This window comes from Mesoplodon bidens (assembly GCF_964165515.1).
Source record: "Mesoplodon bidens genome assembly, chromosome: 3".
In the NCBI taxonomy this organism is placed as follows: Eukaryota; Metazoa; Chordata; class Mammalia; order Artiodactyla; family Ziphiidae; genus Mesoplodon; species Mesoplodon bidens.
In genome coordinates this window covers 30253125-30275602 of record NC_138178.1, presented here as the reverse complement: position 1 = coordinate 30275602, position 22478 = coordinate 30253125, and the positions used below count along the sequence as shown (strand labels likewise).

General features: G+C 49.4%; 1 protein-coding gene across 4 annotated transcripts in view; it reads left to right on the top strand.

The window, feature by feature from the left end:
* Nucleotides 1-22478, top strand: part of PCSK6 (proprotein convertase subtilisin/kexin type 6) — a 193566-nt gene that overhangs the window by 700 nt on the left and 170388 nt on the right. The window lies entirely within an intron of this gene.

Below are 22478 nucleotides of genomic sequence, written 5' to 3'. Positions count from 1 at the left end.
TGTGCCCGGGAGCCGTCGTCGGGGAGGCGTTCTTGGTGGCGCGGGACCGGGCAGTCGCACCGAGGGTCGGAGGCGGCGGTCCCGCGTTTGAAACCCCTCCAGGCTTCTGGCGGCGACGGCGGGGGTGGAGGGAGTTGGCTTTGTTTCTGGGCCTCCGCGCGGAGTTCTGATGGTAGTTCTCTGCGGACCAGATGTGTGACCTTAGGCAAGTCACTTCCCGTCTTGTTCATCTGTCCGGACAGTGACAGTGTGTACGTGCGCAGTGGTTGAGACGATCCCGTGTTTTCTGGCCGCAGAGCAGCTGCCGGGCCTGACCCTGGCTGGGGAGCCAGGCGTCCTCCCGCGGCCTCGCCCTCAGGACTGCTGTCAGTTAGCAAGAGGGGACAAGCTCCGGCACAGAGGCTGCGTAACTCCAAAGGACCTCGGTTGCAGGTCCCTTTTTCCTGCTCCAGCCCTGCGGGGTGGCAGTGGGGCGGGTTGATCCTGATTTATGGCGGGTGGAGGGGCCGCAGCAGGCTCAAATGTGCGGTCCCACCAGTGGACCTCTCCGTGCAGTGAACAAGTCTCCTACAAACTACACACTTAGAGGATCAAATGGAGTGACAGGGACGCGCGCGCTCATAACTCAAGCCCTACTGCCAAGCGGCGTTAAATTTAGTTTCATCGTTATCCGTGACAGAAGCCAGCAAAGTGTGGTGCGGCCCTAATGTAAATGACATCTCTTTGCATCCTGAGTCTAGTCCGGATGCTGCTAATGTGAGATGTGCCACCTTCGGGAAAAGTGGATTCTACCTGTTTCAGCTGTACTTCACACCGCAGGTTAGAGTGTGTCTGAAAAAACCCATCACATCCTTCGTATATCTTTTTTTGTTATTGTATTTTGACCACTCACGTCTCTCCAAACATCCTGTGATTTAAGATTTGCCTTTGGGTAGCACTGGATTCAATTCTCCCTGTCGTTTCTAAATCTCCCTGGTTCATGGTCCAGACTGAAGAAGGGGCTCCTCAGGGTCCATCCGGCGCCTTGCTTACCCTGTTGGCTTAGGGCTCCAGCTCCTGCTAAACTTGGCTGCTCTGCCCAGATGGCCCAGCAGTTTGTCTTCCGCTAAAAGTGACTCTTAAATGGCGTGGTAAATTACAAATTACAAAGTGCCTGGGTTTCTGGCTCTTATAATTAAATGAGCAGAGGGGGACTGAAGTTGAGTGGAGAGTTCCTGGTCGTTGCCCGAGACAGGCATGGTGACTCCCCCTCATGACTCCTGTCCTCCGGGATCAGAAATGCCAGTCCCCTGGCCACGCCCGATCTTTGAAACAACTTCTGTCTGACTCACTGAGTTGCTTGTGCATGAAGTCTGCTGTCCTCACTTTGCCTGTGGGAGAGAAGTTTGCTCAGGGTGTGCACCCCTCCACCCGAGACCTTCTGGGGGAGTGTCTCAGGGTCTCCCTACTTGGTCCAGGACAGCCAGGATGGACTGCACACAGCGTGGTCGCTCAGCCACTCTGAGCGACGCTGAGTGGTGGGCGTGCTTCTGGGGCTGCCGCTGGAGGCACTCTCAAACGGAGGGGCTGGTTGGTTTGGGATACGAGCTGTGTCAGGCGAGTGTGTGTGTGTGCGCGCACGCGCGCATGCAGTTACTCAAGGAGGGCCTGTTATTCTTTATTCCCAAACCCGCTTTCCTGCCCACCTCCCCCAAGTGCGTTGCTAATGTGGAAAAGGCCTGGAGCACTCCACCTAATACCTATTCAGTAAGAACTCTTGAAAAACCTTATTTGCCTTTTTCAGCCAGGAGAATTTGTGACTCATAAATAAGATGTAGATATTATTAGCTTTGATTTATGGGTGAGTGAACTGCGGTGAAGCGCGGGCTGGAAGCTGTTTGTGTTCACACAGCAAGAGTGTGTCACCTCCAACAGTTGTGATTCGTCCACTTCGTCTCCTGCTACATTCTCTGGTCCCAGGTCTGCTTTGGGTGACTCTTTCCCCAAACCCTTCATGGGCAGTTAGTGTTATGCCCGATACCTGCCCTGACTCTTTTTCTCCTGGGTCTTTGCTGCACTCAAGTTCTGGCTTGATTGCTTTACTTTCTTTCTTTCATACAACTGATGACCTGATTCTGTTTATTTTATGTGGTGCAAAGGTAAATTGGACCAGTGGTTTTTCATCTTTCTTGAATCGTGGGTCCCTTTCAGAGTCTGATAAAGGATCCGCTCCATTTAAAAATATGCATCATCAGGAACAAGGCAAATGAGCCTCTTTTGGTCCTGGGGGCCCCAGATAATGCAACACAATTTACAAAAAAAAGGAATAAAGATTGGGAAGAGTCAAACGGCACTCTTGACAGATGACAAAATTAGCCACAAGGATAATCCGAGAGAACCTGGAGACCAACTAATGAGAGAGTTGAGTGGGTGCTTGATCAACAGGAGCTGCCCGACAATGGCCACAGCTGCAAAGATGAGAGGAATTGTAATTCCCTGCAGCATAGGCACTGTTAGAGACTTAGGAAGAAATCTTAGAGAAGCGCGAGACTTTCGTGGAGAAGATTACAAAACGTTTAAAGAAGCATTGGGAGAAAGAAGGCCTGAATGATGGAGAGACAGATTATGTTCATGATGGGAGGGCTGACTCACAGGTCCCCTGAATTAACGTGTAAATTCAGTGTCGTCTAGTTGTGGTAGCGATAGTTTTTTTTTTTTTAAGCCAGGTATGAGCTGTTTATTTATTTTTGATTTTGACAATTTGGGAATTTTTATCTTTTAATAGTGGAATTTGACATATTGGCATTTACCATTCAAACCATGTGATATTATTTCTTTTCTGTTTTAACAAAGTATATTTTTTTAATTAAAAAATTTTTTTTTAATTTTGACAGTTTGGGAATTTTTATCTTTTAATAGTGGAATTTGACATATTGGCATTTACTGTTCAAACCATGTGGTATTACTTCACTTTTTTTAACAAAGTATTTTTTTTAATTAAATCATTTTAACATCTTTATTGGAGTATAATTGCTTTACAATGGTGTGTTAGTTTCTGCTTTGTAACAAAGTGAATCAGCTATACGTATACATATATCCCCATATCTCCTCCCTCTTGCGTCTCCCTCCCACCCTCCCTATCCCACCCCTCTAGGTGGTCACAAAGCACTGAGCTGATCTCCCTGTGCTATGCGGCTGCTTCCCACTAGCTATCTATTTTACATTTGGTAGTGTATATATGTCCATGCCACTCTCTCACTTCGTCCCAGCTTACCCTCCTCCCTCCCCGTGTCCTCAGGTCCATTTTCTATGTCTGCATCTTTGCTCCTGTCCTGTCCCTAGGTTCATCAGAACCATCTTCTTTTTTAGATTCCATATATATGTGTTAGCATACGGTATTTGTTTTTCTCTTTCTGACTTATTTCACTATGTATGACAGATTCTGGGTCCATCCACCTCACTACAAATAACTCAATTTCATTTCTTTTTATGGCTGAGTAATATTCCATTGTATATATGTGCCACATCTTCTTTATTCATTCATCTGAAGATATATAGATTGCCGACAAACACATGAAAGGATGCTCAACATCACTAATTATTAGAGAAATGCAAATCAAAACTACAATGAGGTATCACCTCACACCAGTCAGAATGACCATCATCAAAAAATCTGCAAACAATAAACGCTGGAGAGGGTGTGGAGAAAAGGGAACCCTCTTGCACTGTTGGTGGGAATGTAAATTGATACAGCCACATACAGCCACAGTATGGAGCTTCCTTAAAAAACTAAAAATAGAACTACCATATGACCCAGCAATCCCACTACTGGGCACATACCCTTAGAAAACCATAATTCAAAAAGAGTCATGTACCACAATGTTCACTGCAGCTCTGTTTCCAATAGCCAGGACATGGAAGCAACCTAAGTGCTGATAGGTTTTGATATGGAGTATGAAATCACACAAAGGAAGAGTAGGGTCTTGGAATACCAGAGACGACTCTGAGAAGGGAGATGGGCAGCGTCTCTGCCACCATAAGCCTTGGTGATCACGGCAGCTCTGCCTTGGCCCATTGATGGTCTGGTCCATCGGTGGAGTTGACTCCAACCCAGGCATATGTGGGAGCTTGTATGTGAGCAGAAGAGGCTCATGTGGATGGGAAGTCTGGGCAGTTCAGTAAACGGTGCTGAGAGGGCCGACTCTCCACAGGGAAGGGCAGCCAGACCCTCACCTCACACTCCATAACAATAAACTCCAGATAGAATGAGAGCCTGAATGTGTAACTGCCATGGAAGGCCTTTATGACATAGGGAAAGGAAAGGATTCCTTTTGTTTTTTAAACTTATTTTACTGAATTATAGTTGATTTACAGTGTTGTGTTAATTTCTGCTCTACAGCAGAGTGATTCACTTATATATACATTCTTTTTCATATTCTTTTCCATTATGGTTTATCCCAGGAGATTGGTTATAGTTCGCTGTGCTATACAGCAGGACCTTGTTGTTTATCCATCCTACGTATAATAGTTTGCCTCTGCTAACCCCAAACTCCCAATCCATCCCTCCCCTGCCTCCCGCCCCCTTGGCACCCACCAGTCTGTTTTCTGTGTCTGTGAGTCTGTTTCGTAGATAAGTTCATTTGTGTCATATTTTAGATTCCACATATAAGTGATATCGTATGGTATTTGTCTTTCTCTTTCTGACTTACTTCACTTAGTATGATAATCTCTAGGTCCATCCCTGTTGCTGCAAACGACATTACTTCATTCTTGTTTTATGGCTGAGTAATATTCCATTGTATATATGTACCACATCTTCTTTATCCATTCTTTTGTTGATGGACATTTAGGTTGTTTCTGTGTCTTGGCTATTGTGAATAGTGCTGCTACGAATATAGGAGTGCATGTATCTTTTTTTTTTTTTTTTTTTTTCCTTTTTTGCGGTACGCAGGCCTCTCACCATTGTGGCCTCTCCTGCTGCGGAGCACAGGCTCCGGACACGCAGGCTCAGCGGCCATGGCTCACGGGCCCAGCCGCTCCGCGGCATGTGGGATCTTCCCAGACTGGGGCATGAACCCATGTCCCCTGCATCAGCAGGTGGACTCCCAACCACTGCACCACCAGGGAAGCCCCATGTATCTTTTTTTAAAATAAGTTTATTTATTTGTTTATTTTTGGCTGTGTTGGGTCTTCGTTGCTGCGCGCAGACTTTCTCTAGTTGTGGCGAGCGGAGGCTACTTTTCGTAGTGGTGCATGAGCTTCTCGTTGCAATGGCTTCTCATTGCGGAGCACGGGCTCTACGTGCGCAGGCTTTAGTAGTTGTGGCACGTGGGCTCAGTAGTTGTGGCTCGCGGGTTCAGTAGTTGTGGCACACGGGCTTAGTTGCTCTGCAGCACGTGGGATCTTCCCAGACCAGGTCTCGAACCCGTGTCCCCTGCATTGGCAGGCGGATTGTTAACCACTGTATCACCAGGGAAGTCCCCCCATGTATCTTTTTGAATTAGAGTTTTGTCCAGATGAATGCCCAGGAGTGGGATTGCTGGATCATATGGTAGTTCTATTTTTAGTTTTTTGAGGAACCTCCATACTGTTCTCCATACTGGCTGTACCAATTTACATTCCCACCAACAGCGCAGGAGGGTTGAGAAAGGAAAAGTTTTCTTAAACAAGATGCAGAAAGATCAAATAAACAAGGGAAAAGATTGATCCATTAAAAGTTCTGTATAATAAAGGCATCATAACAGTTGAAAAGCAAATAAGAGAGTAGGAGAAGTATTTATAACATATAACAGATTAATGCATAGATTATTTAAAAAGTTATAAATCAATAAGAAAAAGGATAAATGCCAGGTAGAAAAATGGAGAGACATATGAATAGGGAATTGAATGAAAAGGAAACCCCGATGAGAAAAGATGCCTAGCCTCCCCGGGAGCTGTTGGGGCAATGCACCTTCAGGCAATAATCCCATTTCACACCTATCTGATTGGCAGACTGGGAACGTGTTAGTATCAAGTGTTGCCAAGGCTGTAGAGGAGCTGGGACTTTCAGATGCTGCTGACAGAGTGGAAATGGAGACAACTACTTGGAGAGCAATATGGGGTCAGGTCACATCAGCAAGTCCACATCTCAGCTTTGTCGTAAGAAACTCTTGCACAGGTGCACTGGGAGACTTGTACCGAATGAACACAGACAGGGGCATTTTTAAACAAAGGGAAACACAACCTAAATATCCATCAGCAGAAGAATGGAGAGACATATCGAAATAGCCACACCATGGGGTACTCAATAATACTTAGAAATGAGTGAGCTAGGCATGTATCTACACAGATAAATGTCAGAAAAAATGTTGAGTGAAAGAGGCAAGTTGCCGATGTACAGTGTAATAGTATTTATGTAAATTTAAAAAAAACGCTGAGCCATTCTGTAATATTTATGAATATTTACACATGTAGTAAAAGTAAAGAAGCTTGGGCTGGAAGGATCCACAGCAAATTCTAGTTAGTAGTAGAATTTCAAACTTCATCTGCAGTGTTCTAATTTCTAAAGCACTTTGTAGACATATATGTAATATATATGTTATATATAAAATCATGTTTAAGTATATTGCACTTTTCTTTGTGTCAGAATATATCATATATAGTAATATATACACTTGTAGGGACTTCCCTGGTGGCACAGTGGTTAAAACCCTGTCTGCCAATGTGAGGGACAAGGGTTGGAGCCCTGGTCTGGGGGGGATCCCACGTGCCGCGGAGCAGCTGGGCCTGAGGGTCACGGCTGCTGAGCCTGCACTCTGGAGCCCGCAAGCCACAACTCCTGAGCCCACGTTCCACAACTGCTGGTGCCCGCGTGCCTGGAGCCCGTGCTCCGTAACAGGAAAGGCTGCTGTGGTGAGAGGCCCACACACTGCAGCAAGGAGTGGCCCCCGCTCGCTGCAACTGGGGAGGGCCCGCACATAGCAAAGAAGACCCAGCGCAGCCATAATAAATAAATAAATAAATAAATAATATATATACACTTGTATACAGACATCCATATGTACATGCATATACACACGTATATGCATATTTATATGGGTATACACGTACACCTACACACGTGCACATACACACAGATACACATGAAATGTTAAAGGGGGGAAAAAGAAAAGAAAAATGCACATCATACACACATACCACTGTGTTCCTGGGCCACCTGTGGGCATACAGGTAGCTCTGGGCCCAGGATGAGAAGCCTGTGCTTTACACTCCCCAGGCTGGGCTGATCCACTTGTCAAGGAAGTGGTGACCTAGGGAAGCAATGTCTGGCTGCAGCTCACGAGGCTGTTGGGAAAGAGCTGGACCCAGAGCCCAGGAACCCTGCTGCTGGCCACTGCCTTCTCCCTCTGCCAGGCTTCTTTCTCCCTCAGGTCAGTTTGTGGCAGAGGTGGCCTCGCTCCAACCTACATCGTTACCTTTGACATTAATGACTCCGAGAAAAGACAAGTTGTTTATTCACGTGAAGAGGAAGGCAGCAAGCCATTTGCACAAACCAAATCACAGCAGCTCAACATCTGCAGCTCTTAGAAGTGATGTTTACCTTAAAGGTGGCACTGAGGCACCACGCTTGCCCTTACGTTTCTGCTTTGCCTGGGGAATTGAGCTAATTTGTTGGTTCTGAGTCTGAACATAAAACGGTAGGCTGGCTGCCAGGGCCCTAAAAGATCTAAGAGCCTCCAATGATTTTGAACTTGTCTTAAATAGTTTTACTTAAAATTGCTGAGTGGAGCATACCTGGCTCAGAATTTCAGGTGGGCCTTTGTCATTCACTTGTCAACAGAGGAAAATTGTCATGCTGCGGACGGCTTGTTGCTACAACTGAAAACAAGCTGAAGCTTTAGCCGGGTGTTAAAATAATGGTCCAGAGGGCTTCACTGCTGGCGCAGTGGTTGACAGTCCGCCTGCCGATTCGGGGTACACGGGTTCGTGCTCCGGTCCGGGAAGATCCCACGTGCCGCGGAACGGCTGGGCCCGTGAGCCATGGCCGCTGAGCCTGCGCATCCGGAGCCTGTGCTCCGCAATGGGAGAGGCCACAACAGTGAGAGGCCTGCGTATCGCAAAAAAAATAATAATAATAATAAAATAAAATAATGGGCCAGAACTTGTTCCAGGGAGTGTTGGAGGCTTGGGAGGGGCACGGGGAAGCCCTGCAGCTTCCCCAGTCACCTGCAGCGTAGTTCTCTGGTATTGATTTTCGGCTGGAGGCTGTCTTTTGTGCTCTGAACCAGGAGCCATGCTGGTAGCTGGCCTGCAGATGGCAAGGGAGAGGTTCTGGTGTGAGCTGGGGCCGGGGGTACAAACAAAATTGGGATTGTGAAGCTTGTGTAGTGTCACACCTTCCCATTTGCTATCTTTATTCGGATGGTAATGGATCAAAGTGGACAGGGTTTTATTTGATGGGGGTGGCGGTGGAGAAAGGTGTGCCAGGCTGAGTTGCAGCACATGGAGCTGGGAAAGCTTCCAAGGGCAGTGTCCGAGGGGGACTCAGAACCAGGCCGGGGTGGCCGGCTTGGCTGTCTGGTCCCTTGGGAGGGTTTGAGCTTCTCTAGGCAGAAACCAAGGGTGCAAATGAGAAACACAGCTGTTGATGGGGTGAGAGAGCCTGAGGACTGTCTGGGGCCCCCTCCCTGGTCTTGGGCTTTGCAGGACTGTCCACATCCTGGGGAATACTCCGGGATTCTCGGGGTCTCTGAGTCTCTGCACAGATCTTGCCTCTAAAACGTAGTTCCTCTGGTCTAACCCAGCGCAGCCAGGCGCTGACACCCTTCCCCTGCTCCTCCCATCACCCTGCCCGGGGAGGCCTTCTGCACTGTGCTTGTGAGCGCCGTCTCCTTTCCAGCTTGGACTGTGGCGTGGCCTCGCACTGACCGGAGGCCCTGGCGTGTGCTTGCACCTGGCGGGCAATTCCCTGGGGGTGCTGTCGCCCACAGAGCCTCATACCAACCTGCAGACAGGTGTCACAGGGCCTGTTTTACTGTGAAGAGACCTCAGGTCCGGTTAAGTGTGACTTGCTGCAGGTTACAAACCGGTGACTGACAGGCCAGGGCCCAAAGCCCTCCCATTCGGCTCGCCTGCCCCGTCCTCCCCTCTGGCAGAGGAACCTCACCTCTGTGTCTCAAACAAGGGTGAGCAGCAGACAGACCCGCCAGCCGCTGTCCCTCCTTCCTGCCACCTGCTTATGTGCACACAGGGTGCTGGAGGTGACGTGTTCCATCCTGAGTAGCCTGCGCTGGCTCCTTCTCATCAGCACTGAGACTCACAGTTCTCCACGTGGAGGGAAAAAAACCATCCCCTTGCTAGGATGCCACACGCAGTCCCTCAAAGTCTGCACATTCTCCACGGGACTGATCCTCCTTTGCTGCGAACCTCCTCCTCTCTGTGTGTCCCTGTCCACAGGAGGGACCACCGTCCACCTGAAGCTCAAGGCCTGGAAGTCACCACTGCTCCCCTGCTCCCGCGCCTCCTGTCCTGTCCATAACCAAGCTTGTCTCTTTGGCCTCCTGGATGGCTCTTAGATCCCCCCGGCTTCTCCCCACCACTGCCCGGCACAGGCCTGGGCCTCTCACCCGTCCATGCTGTGCAGGCCCAGTCCACTGCCTTCTGCTCCGGCCCCACTGATCCCCTCACTTCGTGCACTTGCTTCCCTTTCAGCTTCCTTGTGCTGTTCTTTCTGCCTAGGATGGCTTTCCCCCACCCACCTGGTCAGCGCCTCATCCTTCCTGGCCGTCTGTGGCCGGACCTGACTTCCCCAGCTCTGCAGATGTGCCCTCTGGGCTCCCAAGCCGCCATCATCCTGACCCTGTCTGCTGGCTTGTGTGTTTCTGCCACTGGGCTCTGGACTTTGTGGTGCCTCAGTCCACATCAGCTGTCTGGTTGCCCTCTGAGATCAGGTCCGATTCTGCCATTTCTCTGATGGCAGAGCCGTCTTCCCAGGGCGACCTGGGCCCGGCAGACACACCCTCATTTATTCAGCCAGTGTTATGTGCTCGTGCGTGGGTGCTGGGCCCTCAGAGATTAGGAAAAGGTGGCCCCTGCCCTGTGAGAGCCTTTCAGTGGAGGGCAGGATGTGAGCATTGTGACAGAGCAAGGTCAGGCTCCTCTCGGTGTCTGGACCGAACCATTTCCACCCACACCTTTTATCTTAATCCCTTGCTTCTCAGAGTCACGCTCAGCGGGCCCCTCCTGGCTCTGCGTAGATGCATGGGGAAGAGCCGGCCCGTGATGCTCTAGTTTGCTCCTAGGTCTGGTCGGCTACACACTGTGGCACAGCCGTGCCCTGGAGCCCACTGTAGATACTTCAGATCCCAAGGGTCGCATCATCCTGCTGAGTCCTTGGTCTTCCTGAGGTCCAGTGCCTCTGCTCTTGGAGGATTTTGAAGACCCGGCAGCAGGCACAAGGCCCTCCATCCAGTGCTGCGCAGAACGGGGATGAATAGCCGTCAGCTGTCGGGAGGGAGCCTCACGCTCCACAGGATGGGATGGGATCAGCAGCTCGAGTTCCCATGGTAACCAGCCCATCAATGCCCTCAGTGTCAAGTCGGTGGCACTGTGGAGAGGAAGAAACAGTCTCATTGTCTCCCCCTTGGCCGCTTGGGCACAAACCAGCCGTGCTCCACAGGGCTGGACAGCCATGGGCCACCATGGGGCAGCGAGAAAGGGGCTGTGGGCTTCAGCTTCCTAACCCTTCCTGGGGCCTCATAAATTCCTACCGCTGGCCAGCATCTGTCACTTACAGAGTCCTTGTTGGGTGACTGTCTTCTCAGTGGGAAGAAACAGCCCATCCACCATGGGGGTGGATAAACTGTGTCCAGCGTCTCGGTCGGGTGCTCGAAAGGGACCTCGATGTCCAGACCTCCCCTTTTTGTTTGTGCAACAGTTCTCAGAGATGACCTCCTGTGTTTACTTGACCAGAACCTCGTTGCTCCCTAAAGGCCCCAGACTCCCCAGGGTGGACAGTCTGGGCGGGAGGGGGCGAGGGGGAGGGCAGGCTGGCCTGCTCATCAGATAAGGGCCTGGAGTCCCCTGGCCTGGAGGAGGCGAGGCTGTTCCTCTGCTCTCCTGTCCTCACCTTGTCCTCCAAACCAGAAACCAGGGCATCGCTGTTTCCCTCCACCGCTGGTGCCCGTCTGCTGGCTGCAGCTCCTCCTCTCTGCCTCCTGGTCTCGCCTGCAGCCCTTTCCCTGCCTCTGACAGTGCCTGGGTTACTACCTCACTGCTCTCTAGGCCGTTCCCCACCTCGTGCTGTCGTTTCCCTGCTTTGAAACCCACAGAGGCTCCTCCACAGCAAAGCCTGACAGGCTCAGCCCTTGGGGAGCGAGCTGTCCCCCTGTCCCTGCCTCTCCATCCTCCACCCAGAACCCCTCACAGTTGCCTGATGCTCCAGCCGGTCCAGACCTCTGCTATGCTGGAAATGTTCCATATGCCTTTTCTTTCTTTTGCACCTGCTATTTTGGGGCAGCTTTTTTAACCTGGGTGCCCGTTCCCATGTGGTCCACCTGGAGAACCTGCTCCTCTTCAGGATTAGCTGAAGTGCTGTTTCCTGACCTGTCTGCTGCCCAGCAGGGCTGAGCTCTGGCTCCCAGGCTCCAGGGCCACGGCCTGCGAGGGTGTCTGTCTCCCCACCCCACTGCAGCCTCGTATGGTCAGTGTCTTCGTTCTTTTTGTTTGCTCAGGCCCCGGCCCTGCCCTCAGCTCCCACACCACCTCCCAGAAGCACCTGGTGACTGTGTTTCATTAGAAGGGGGTCACTAGGCCACTGGGTTCCAGGACCCCCATCACCACTGCCGCCGGCCAGCTCCTGCGCTGCTCTTACTGTTCACCAAGCACTGCTCCGATCATCACCCCAGAGCCCTATTAACCCCGTTACACAGAGGAGCAGACTGAGGCACCGAGCAGCTGAGTAACTCACTAAGGCTCAGTCCAGGTCAGAGCAAGGCTTTCTACAGGGGCGCCTTCGATTCCAGTGTCCACGTTGGGAAAGGCTGCAGAGAGCAGGTGGCAGCGGGGCTGGCCGGGGAGCTGGAGTCGGGGTCTTGTAACTGGTAAGGCAGAGAGTGCAGTCCAGGCAGAGGGAAGGCTGAGACACAGGGGTGCCCTGGGAAGGTACCTGCACTCTCCCAGTGAGGTGGAGGGCTCGGCTGTACCTTCGGACCCTCCCTTCTTATCAGGCCTCTGGGCCGGGGCTTCACTTCAAAGGCTTATCCATGCAGGAAAGAAGGCAGCCCGAAGCTTTGGAGTCTAAGAGCCTCAGGAGCGGGGAGGTTTCCTTGGACGCCTCACACAGCCTACTGGAGCTGGGAGGAGAGTAGAAAACTGTCAAGCAGACACCCAGCAAAAAAACCAGAACTGGAGAGAAGGGGCTTCATGACCCAGGGTTGCACAGAGAGTGGCACAGCCTGGAGTTGAAATGGTCATTACTTGATTTTTCTTTGTATAATACAGAAAGAATACACTATATAGAAAGTTTGGAAAATATGGAAAAGAACAAAGAAAACTTAAAAAATCATTTATGGGGCTTCCCTGGTGGCGCAGTGGTTGAGAGTCCGCCTGCCGATGCAGGGGACACGGGTTCGTGTCCCGGTCCGGGAAGATCCCACATGCCGCAGAGCGGCTCGGCCCGTGAGCCATGGCCGCTGAGCCTGCGCGTCTGGAGCCTGTGCTCCGCAATGGGAGAGGCCACAACAGTGAGAGACCTGCATACTGCAAAAAAAAAAAAAAAAAAAAAAAATCATTTATAATTCTTCCACCCAAAGATAATCACTCTTAAAACATTTTGGACCGTGTCTTTTCATTTTTTTTTTTAAAACTGTGTGAGTGTGTGTCTGTGTGTGTGCATATATCTGTATATATATCTGTATATATAGATGCACACACTCACACAAATGTCTTAGGCAAATAGGGTTGTATAGTTTTGCAGCTGTACTTCCCAGGTCTATAACTGTTCTGTGGTGCAATTTTTTAAAAATATTTATTTATTTATTTAGGCTGCGCCAGGTCTTGGTTGCGGCACGCAGGATCTTTAGTTGTGGCATGTGAAGTCTTAGTCACAGCATGCATGCGGGATCTAGTTCCCTGACCAGGGATCGAACCCGGACCCCCTGCATTGGGAGTGCAGAGTCTTACCCACTGGACCACCAGGGAAGTCCCTGTGGTGCAATTTTTAATGACTGCTCAGTGCATCATTTAGTGGCTGGCCCATAACTCACCTAATCTTTCCCCTGACATTTAGGTCAGTGGATTCTTTGTGAGTCCTCGGGAAGGTGGATATTGCTGCTGGTCTGGAATGCCAGCACCGGGTAAGGAGGTGGATGGGTTCCGTCCCTGCCCGGCTGCCTGCTGCCAGGCCTCACAGCCCTGGTTCCCACGCCCGTCACTTTCCCCGTCTCCCCATCCTGATAACCTGTGCTTAGTTCAACTCATAAGGATTCTATGCAGTACTTTTTCCTTATTTTTTAAAGTTACACATGTATTATAAATATTCTCCCGTCATAAAGATTCAAACAGTGCAGATGTATTAAGAGGAAAACCCCCAAATCTCCTTCCTCCCCTCATCCCATCCTCAACTTAACCTTCCCCCCAGACGCCACCACTGTCCACACATTAGTATCTGTGTGTCCTGTTTCACAAACACATCGGCACACTTATGTGGAGAGTTTAGGGGGTTATTTTTTACATAAATGGGATTGTGCCAAACATGTTTTTCTGCACCTAGCTTTTCTTAGCCTAACAATACATCTGGGAAAGCTTTCTATGCAAGTACACAGAGATCTACCTCGTTCTTGTGAAACAGTTTAAAGCTATTGTATTGAAGCAACATATTTGGTTTACAGCATTGACTTAATGTTATTTGATTTGCCTCCAGGTTTTGGGGGTTTTTCTGGGGGATATTATAAACAGCATTGCAGTGATCATCTTTATTCGTCCTCTCTGTGCACATGTATGAAAATTTCTGTAGGATACATAATAGCAAAAACAAGTAGTAGTTACAGTAGTGAATAACGATTACAGACACCTACTGGCCCTTATGTGCTTTCCTGGAATTGACTCGTTTTATCTTCTTAGAAACCCTGTGAAGTAAGTACTGTCATTATCCCCATTTTACAGATGAGGAAACCAAGGCATAGAAAGTTTAAGTAACTTGCCCATGGTTGCAGAGCTTGTAAGTGCTAGAGCCAAGATTTGAACTGAGATGGTCTGGCCCCAGAGACTGGGGAACTGCTGAGGCAAAGCTGTTTTCAGCATGGGGGCGGGGGGTGCGGCGTTGGTCCAGGCAAGCGGCTCCGAGTGGCACTGCCCCCAGAAGTGCGTGGAGGCCAGGCCCTCAGCGGTCCTGTGGGGAGGTCATCAATGCTCGAATTTCTAGTTCTTACAGGTGAAAATGAGCTCTCGTTGTTGTTTTGCCTTTTTCTGATTACTGTTAAATATCTCTTCATAAAATTATTAATCACTTTAATTCTTCTCTGAGTGTCTTATCTTCTTTGCCCATTTTTCAGTTGGGTTATTTCTCTTTTCTCCTGATGATCCGTTGATGCCGTCGCTATATTGTGGATATGAATCTCCTGTTTGTAAATAGACTCTCCCGTCTGTCACTTTTCTTTGAACGTTGTTCAGAGGGTGTTTGCTGCTTGTTTTTAGAAGTAAAATCCGCAGTTCGCTTTGTTTGCAGGGCTTTGGGCTGGTCACTTGATGTAACTCAGAGTGAACAAGGCAGGGTCCCTACCCACAGCAGAAAAGAACTTAAGTAACCGTTGCAAGAGGAATACTGGAAATAATACAGGGGTGAAGTCCACATGCTTTAGGATGATAGGAGAGCGGGGCTGACTTTCACTTGGGAGGTTCAAGGGAGGCTTTGTGACCAGTGGCCTTTGAACCAGACCTGGAAGAGTCCACGGGTTGTCATAGGCAAAGGGAGGAGAAGCGGGGAGCAGGTGGGCCATGCGTGGGAGCATTAATCTGCATCCCATCGGGAAGCAACCCAGCTCAACAGCTCAGGCAGAGGCACATTTACAGCGGGGCTGCTTCTAGGTGTGTGAGCAGGGTGACAGAAACCAACCAAGGCTGTTGGCCAGCACGGAGGGGCAGCTGCTACCCACCTCGGGCTGAGGGGACAAAGGGAGGAAACAGGGTCAGCAGAGTCTGTGAGGGCTGGGGTGGTGAGGATGCAGCCTCCTGGTACCTCCCACTGGCTGAGCCCTCAGGAGGTGTGTCGTCAGGAGGGGTGCAGGGCAGGGCGGAGAGGAGAATACCAAGAGAGGGAGGAAAGTCCTGGGTACGATGTCATCAGAGGGCAGAGGAATTCACTTGCTGCTGCTTTTATTCAGCAGGCATTTATCGGGTCCTGGTGCAAAGCCTGGCACCATGCAAAGGACTGAGTGGGTAAAGGTGTGTCCGGCTGGCGTTGCCCCTGGGGATGGGGCCTCGGCGCCACCATTAACTCTCTGAGTGTCTTCTTGGAGGGTACGGCAGAGGTACGTGGTTGCAGCCCTGCTAGACCCCACGTACCTGGATCTATGCCTCCTTGTTCCAGTTGGGGTTTATTTAGGTATGTCTGGCTGAAGACAGATTTTAACATGGAAAAATAAGTCCATTTCTGGCCACTAGGCACTTGGTCTAACACACGTCTTGATCTGCTGTTTTCCTAAACAAACAAACACACAAAAATATCCCTATTTAGGTTCCTCTTGATAAAGCCCAATTTCTGTAAAAAGAAAAGAAACCTTATTTCTGTTCTGCTATCAAAGTAGCCATTCATGGACTTCCCTGGCGGCGCAGTGGTTAAGAATCCACCTGCCTACACAGGGGACACGGGTTCAAGCCCTGGTCTGGGAAGATCCCACGTGCCGCGGAGCAACTAAGCCCCTGTGCACAACTACTGAGCCCACGCTCTAGAGCGCGAGAGCCACAACTACTGAGCCCCCGTGCCACAACGACTGAAGCCCAGACGCTTAGAGCCTGTGCTCTTCAACAAGAAAAGCCACCGCAGTGAGAAGCCTGTGTGCCGCAATGAAGAGTAGCCCCCGCTCGCCACAGCTAGAGAAAGCCTGCTGGCAGCAACGAAGACCCAACGCAGCCATAAATCAATAGATAGATAGTAGTTGTTCATGCCTGAGATCTTAGGCACGTCTCAATTTCTCTTTTGCAGGAATATGAAATTATTAGCCGCAGACAAGCAGCGGGATTTGTTTCAGTGGCTTAAACAAGTTTATATACCACAACTTTGTCAATTCCACACCCTCACACCCCTCCATTTAAGTTCAAGATGCAAAAGCCCATTTGTGGGAAAGGAAGCTTTCTGTTCCCAGAGTTTCGTGTCCTTGTACAAAATGAACTTTCTGGTACTTTCTAGGTCTTTTTTTTTTTTGGTTTTCTTTCTCAAGGAACATGGTTTTCTACCTTCCCGTGATATATGGCCACACCAGGAACATCCTAAAACCAAATTGTTACTTCTCACACCAAGTAGCCTTGAAATCCAAACAAACCCCAGAGGTAGAGGTGGGTTCGCTAAGTCAGGAAGACCATCTCTGAGGCTCGTGGCCAGGGGCCAGGACTGACCACCCCACATAATGACGCTGTGTCATTCTTACTCCAACTGAGGAAGTGCATTTCCAAAACCTAACCAGGAGCATCTTTCCACTTTCCAACTTGACTTTTACTTGCAAAGAGCCCTGGATGTGTTTCTGTTTTCTTCTTGTGTCAGAAGTTCGATCGCTACATAGAACCATTAGAAAAGCCTCTCTTCAAGCCAGTTGGTTTGTCTCACTAAAAGTTGGTTTTACTTTCTAGCAGTTGGTTCCTTTCCTGAAGTTTGTCACTTGCGGTGCATTGAGCTGTGCAGATGGCTGTGCCAGGCTGGCCTTGTCTTGGGGCCAGGCAGCTGCTCAGCCTCCTCCCCGGGGTCTCCCCAGCACACTCACCTCCTCGGGGGAGTCTTGAAATGACTCGGCACCTCCACTGAGACCTCTTTTCTCCCAGCAAAGCCAAGGAAACTTGTTTGCGTGCTCGCCACTGCTTTTCTCCCCTTGGTGTTTGTGTTTCATTTGAATCGTGTGGTCAGGCTGCATGGATTAGGCTCCAAGTCTCTAGGCAGGGCTGTGTTCCTGCATGCACCCTGGGCACGGAAGAGATGCTCAAAGATTGTTATAGACAGTGGATGCAGCCAGGAGGGAATAGCCATCTCGCCGGAACTGCCCAGTTTGTTCTAAATGACCGCCTTTGTCCTGAGGTCTTTTGGGGGAGTTTTGTTAGCATTGAGCCCAGTTTGATTTCTGCATCAGTCTTTCATAGCAGAAGATGACATGTTGGCCGCTGTGACTAGCCTTCCTGTGGCCAGCAGGAGCGGGTGCCATGGTTTCCCCAGCAGGTCGTGGTGCTTTGCTGAGAGAATCAGACGGACACGTGTTTCCATCCGTCAGAGCAAGACACCAGCCTGCCTGTCCCCCTGCTGGTTTCTCAGCAATCTGGGGGGCAAACTGTTTGACTTTTTTCCCCCAGAGGCTTATGGAGTTTCCTGGGTTGTTGAGCTTGTTTATCACAATTCCTTAAGTTTCTGAGGTCCACCAACAGGAGAATGGATAAACCAATGTGATGTATTCCTTCGATGGGGATCTTTATTCAGCAATAAAGAGGAATAGGCAACTAACTGCTGTGTAACAGCGTGGATGAATCTCAGGCTTCGTACAGAGTGAAAGAAGCCTCACACAAGAGAGCCATCTGATTCCATTTCTAGAACAGGCAAAACCAATCTGTGGTGGAATAAAAGTTAATCTATGGGGTGGGGATTGACTGGAAAGGTGCATAGGGAGACTTTCTGGGGGTGATGGCTGTGTTCTCTATCGTGATAGGGGCTTGGGACTATACAGGTACACACGGTTATGAAAACTTAACAAATGTATAACTAACAATTACTCATTGCCCCGTGTGTAAATTTTACTTCAAAAGAGAAAATCTGTAAGCAAGTATTGAACTTCCCATTATGATGTATATATTGAAGTATTTAGGGGACGTGTACTGATACTGCAGTCTACTTTGGAATGCACTGGAGATAAGACGGATTGACGGATAGAGGCATGGATAGATGGAGAGGAATGTGATAGAGTCACTGTAGTGATTGTCAGTGGTGGAGTCAGGGCAGTGGGTATTTGGGTGTTTGCTGTACAATTCTTTCAACTTTGCTGTATGTTGAAAATTTTCACAATAAAATGTTGGGAGAAAAAGATCTTTAGGGTTGTGGTGGGGATAGGACAGATTTGGAAGACATCCCCTGCTGTCCTTGGAGGCATACCGTAAATCTATGTGTAGAGATAAGGATGAGAAGCCTAGGGATTTCCTGGGTCAGTGAGGTCATCAGAGAAAGCCCCATGGAATCTGGGTTTGGGGGACATTTGCTTTGGTAAGGTGTTCTGGGGTCACGCCTGCATCTGGAAGGATCACTGTGGCTCCCTGAGCCCTTAACTTGCTTGTTTCCCAGGAACAGAGCTTCAGCCGGGGGAGAGGCACCCAGTCCACGTGAAGGAGCAGAGTCCTGCTGTTGAAGGGCCTTCCTGCAGGTAGAGAAGCCTGCAACACACACCCCTGGCACAGTGGTGCTGGTCTGGGTTGCTGGCCTGCTACCTACCTCCTTGGGCCTGTTCTGCAGTGCTTTTCTAGTTCCAGGATTTGAATTATTGACTTCGTACAGAACTTTCAGCCTCTCTTGAGTCATCCGATTGGAGAGCTGGGCTAGCGGCCGTCCTGCACGGAGTCCTAAAGGAGGGCTGTCCTAACCTGGGATCCTGCCCCTGCCTTGCTCGGGGGCTGCCCCAGGCCAGATGCACCAGAGATACTGCCCTCAGGCTCCTCACCAGAGAATCTCTGCCTGAGAGAGGAAGCTCCCCATCTGCTGGTAAATTTAGGGCATGTGTGAGAAGGGGGGATAGGGAGAGTGGAGAAGAATGAAAGCATTATTCTAGGAAGCTTCTTTTATTTATAGATTCTCCTAATTCTATTAAAATGAATGCCGGAGGGTTATAAAACGTGGAACACGTAACATAATAGCCATGAAAGGACGTTAAGTGAAAATAGGGAACAATGATAAAGTAAGAAGAGAGTCTTAGTACTGAGAGGAAGATGTGACATTTTTCGGAAGTAAAATCGTCTTAGAGCACACTGTACAGGGAAAGTGAATTAAAATAAGGACTTTGGGGCTCCCCTGGTGGTGCAGTGGTTAAGTATCTGCCTGCCAATGCAGGGGACACGGGTTCGAGCCCTGGTCAGGGAAGATCCCACATGCTGCGGAGCAACTAAGCCCGTACACCACAACTACTGAGCCTGTACTCTAGAGCCCGTGAGCCACAACTACTGAAGCCTGTGCACCTAGAGCCCATGCTCCAAAACAAAGAGAAGCCACCACAATGAGAAGCCCACGCACCGCAACTAGAGAAAGCCCACGCGCAGCAACGAAGACCCAATGCAGCCAAAAATAAAATAAATAAATTTATTTTTTAAAAAAAGAAAAAAAAATAAGGACTTGGTTAGGAGAGAACTTGGAAGGAAACAGAAAATATTTCATAATGAAAAAGAGACAGTGTTAGCTGACATTACACTAATTACATTATAGCGACAAATAAAATGTCATCATTCTAAAAGGAAATAAAACTAATTAAATACTTAATATGCTTTAAGAGGAGTTGGCAAAATAAAATGTGTTAAATATGATAAATATGTAAACAGCCATGATTTGCCTGCTTTGTTCTGGCAGCCAGGACAGTGCCTTATCTCCCACATATAAAACAAGGGATTTTTGATTCCTGACATAGCATATTAATGGGACAAAAAACTAAGTAGCCCCTTATATTAGAAAAGCTGGAATCAAACAAATGCTTTTAAATGGATGAATTGATGAATGAATAAAGAGTTTAAAAATACACGCTCAAAAGGGAAAACAACAGAACTACCTTCTAAGATAAAAATAATGAATGAAGGCATGAAAGAAGGTGCTTCTCTTTACTTCCAGTAACTTAACCTCTTTGTGCTTTTTCTACTTTAGAACAGAAGTTATTGGTGCCCCTGACAGGTGCTTGGAAAAAGCAAGGCCCAAAGTGGACACTTATGCATGTTAATACTAATAATATTATCATCACGGTGATTACTGTTAATACCAAAAGAGGGGAATGACATGTCCTTTCAGTGTCAGGCATTGGAGTCAGACTAGGAAGGCACTGTCTTTGTTGTTTTGTTTTGTTTTGCGGTACACGGGCCTCTCATTACTGTGGCCTCTCCCGTTGCAGAGCACAGGCTCCGGACGCGCAGGCTCAGCGGCCATGGCCCACGGGCCCAGCCGCTCCGCGGCATGTGGGATCTTCCCAGACCGGGGCACGAACCCGTGTCCCCTGCATCGGCAGGCGGACTCTCAACCACTGTGCCACCAGGGAAGCCCTGCACCGTCTGTTTTTAAAGTTGGACTTCAAAGCTAGCAAAAGGTGTCATGGAGAAGATTTCAGACATACTGCTTCTTTTACCTTTCATCTTTTCTTTGGGAAAAGATGAGCTGATATGAAAAGTTTAGGGTGGGAAAGATAGAAGTTAAGCCAGACCAAGAAAGAGCCAGTGAGCCATGGTTTGGGAAGCCAGGACACCCCAGCCACAGAGCCTGCCCACCGGCTCCCAGGGAGGCACCTGGCCAGTCAGTGGCTGCTCCAGCTAGCCCCACATGGTATGCGCCCTCCTCAACCGTCCCCCTGCCTGGCATGCTCAGCCAGACTCATGTCCACTACCATGGATGCAAAAGAGGACACTCCTGCTTGGAATGAATTGGTTAATGATCCTCTCTGGAGGATGAAAGAAAATTTTAGATTAAGTAAAACTTATTATCAGTTAGCCTGTGTGGGCACCTGGGAGCCAACGCAGAAGCTCAGGAAGGAATAGTTTGTTACCTGGACCCGGCAACCTGGGGCCTGGAGCAGCTCTGTACAACGTGCGTTTGCCTGTTGATTACAACCGACAGGTCTACTTTCACTCCTGATGGAGAAGAGTGTGCCTGGGGCTGCTGGATTTTATCCTTTTCCCAAACTGTTTTTAGTCTTGACATCACTCACGAGGGATTGCCCAGAGCACTGACTCTCCTAATTCGATGAGCTGGAGTCGTAATCGGACTTCAGGAACAGGAGGGCAAGAGGTGGGTTGTTTTCTCTTCTGCTGCTCTTCTTGTAAGAGCCAAATCTCCCCACAATGGGTGTTTTTCATTTTATCAGGCAATTTTTGATCTGGTAGCTCTTGCAGTCAGAGCCAGTGGCCAAAAACACAGACTGTAGGATCCGAAGAGCCGGATTCTAATCCCAGCACTTTGTCTGCAAATTGGTCAGCAATTGACGAGCCAGTTGACATCTCTGGGTGTCAAGTCATGCATTGATCTATAACGTATGATTGTAATAATCACTTTCCAAATAGCGTTCTCATCTGGCTGTTGTGAGTATCACGGTGTGGACCTCAACATCTGCATGACTGAAAAGGGATGGTGGTTATTAGTGCAGCTGTGAGTGAGCCCACTGGACCAACAGATGCTCTGCACAGGCCTCCCGCGTGGACACTGCGACCACCAGCCCAGGGCCCACTCCCATTTACCAGCGCCTGCTGTAGCTTCTCCCCCACATCTTGCCTGGGTTGGTTCCATATTGATTTTGAAGGAGCTGTGGAATGCTGGGTGTTTGTGGCATCCTGGGGTCACAGTCCATCTTGGGGTGTGAGAGCTGAAATATGAAATGATCAGATTGCTACAATTTAATTTAAGCGGTAATCTAAAACCTCCCCTGCTGAGAGTGGAGAGTGTTCATTCTGCTGGGGGATAGGACAATGCGCCACCAATTTCAGAGCATCGTGGGACAGTAGCTCGGGATGCATTCAGCTGCTAAACAAGAAGATGGTGCCTGAAACAAAGGTTCACACAGCAGGTCCGGAGATGGGCCCTCCAGGGTTGGCGTGGGACCTGTCGGTGTCTCCCTCCCCTTCAGGCCTCACGTCCAAGTTCCAGGGAGGAGACAGGGCTGGGGGCAAAAGGTGGAAGGGTGAAGTCTTTCCCTTTTTATTCAGGAAAGGTCACCTTCCCCAGGGACTTGTGCTGACAGCTCATGGGATAGAACCATGTCCCTGGCTGGCTATGCTGGCTACAAGGGAGTCTGAGAAATCAGGATTTTAGATTCTACAACCTCTACAGAAGAGGCAGGTAGAAGAGAAAGTGTTGGAAATTGAGGTAGTGTCTGCCAGCCATGCATCACAATGGCTGTAGTACGCTTCTAGTGTCTTATGTACGATCAGGAAGGAGGAGGGGGTCTTGTGTTGTAACAAGAGAGAAACCACCTCTTAAAGTTGCTCAGAGTAAGCAGCAGTTCAGGGAAGGGCAGGCTCTGACTTAGCTGCTGTGGGAACACAGAGAGCACCAAGGAGGCAAACTGGTCTCAGGACTTGCTCTCCAGCCAGGGAGACACCTG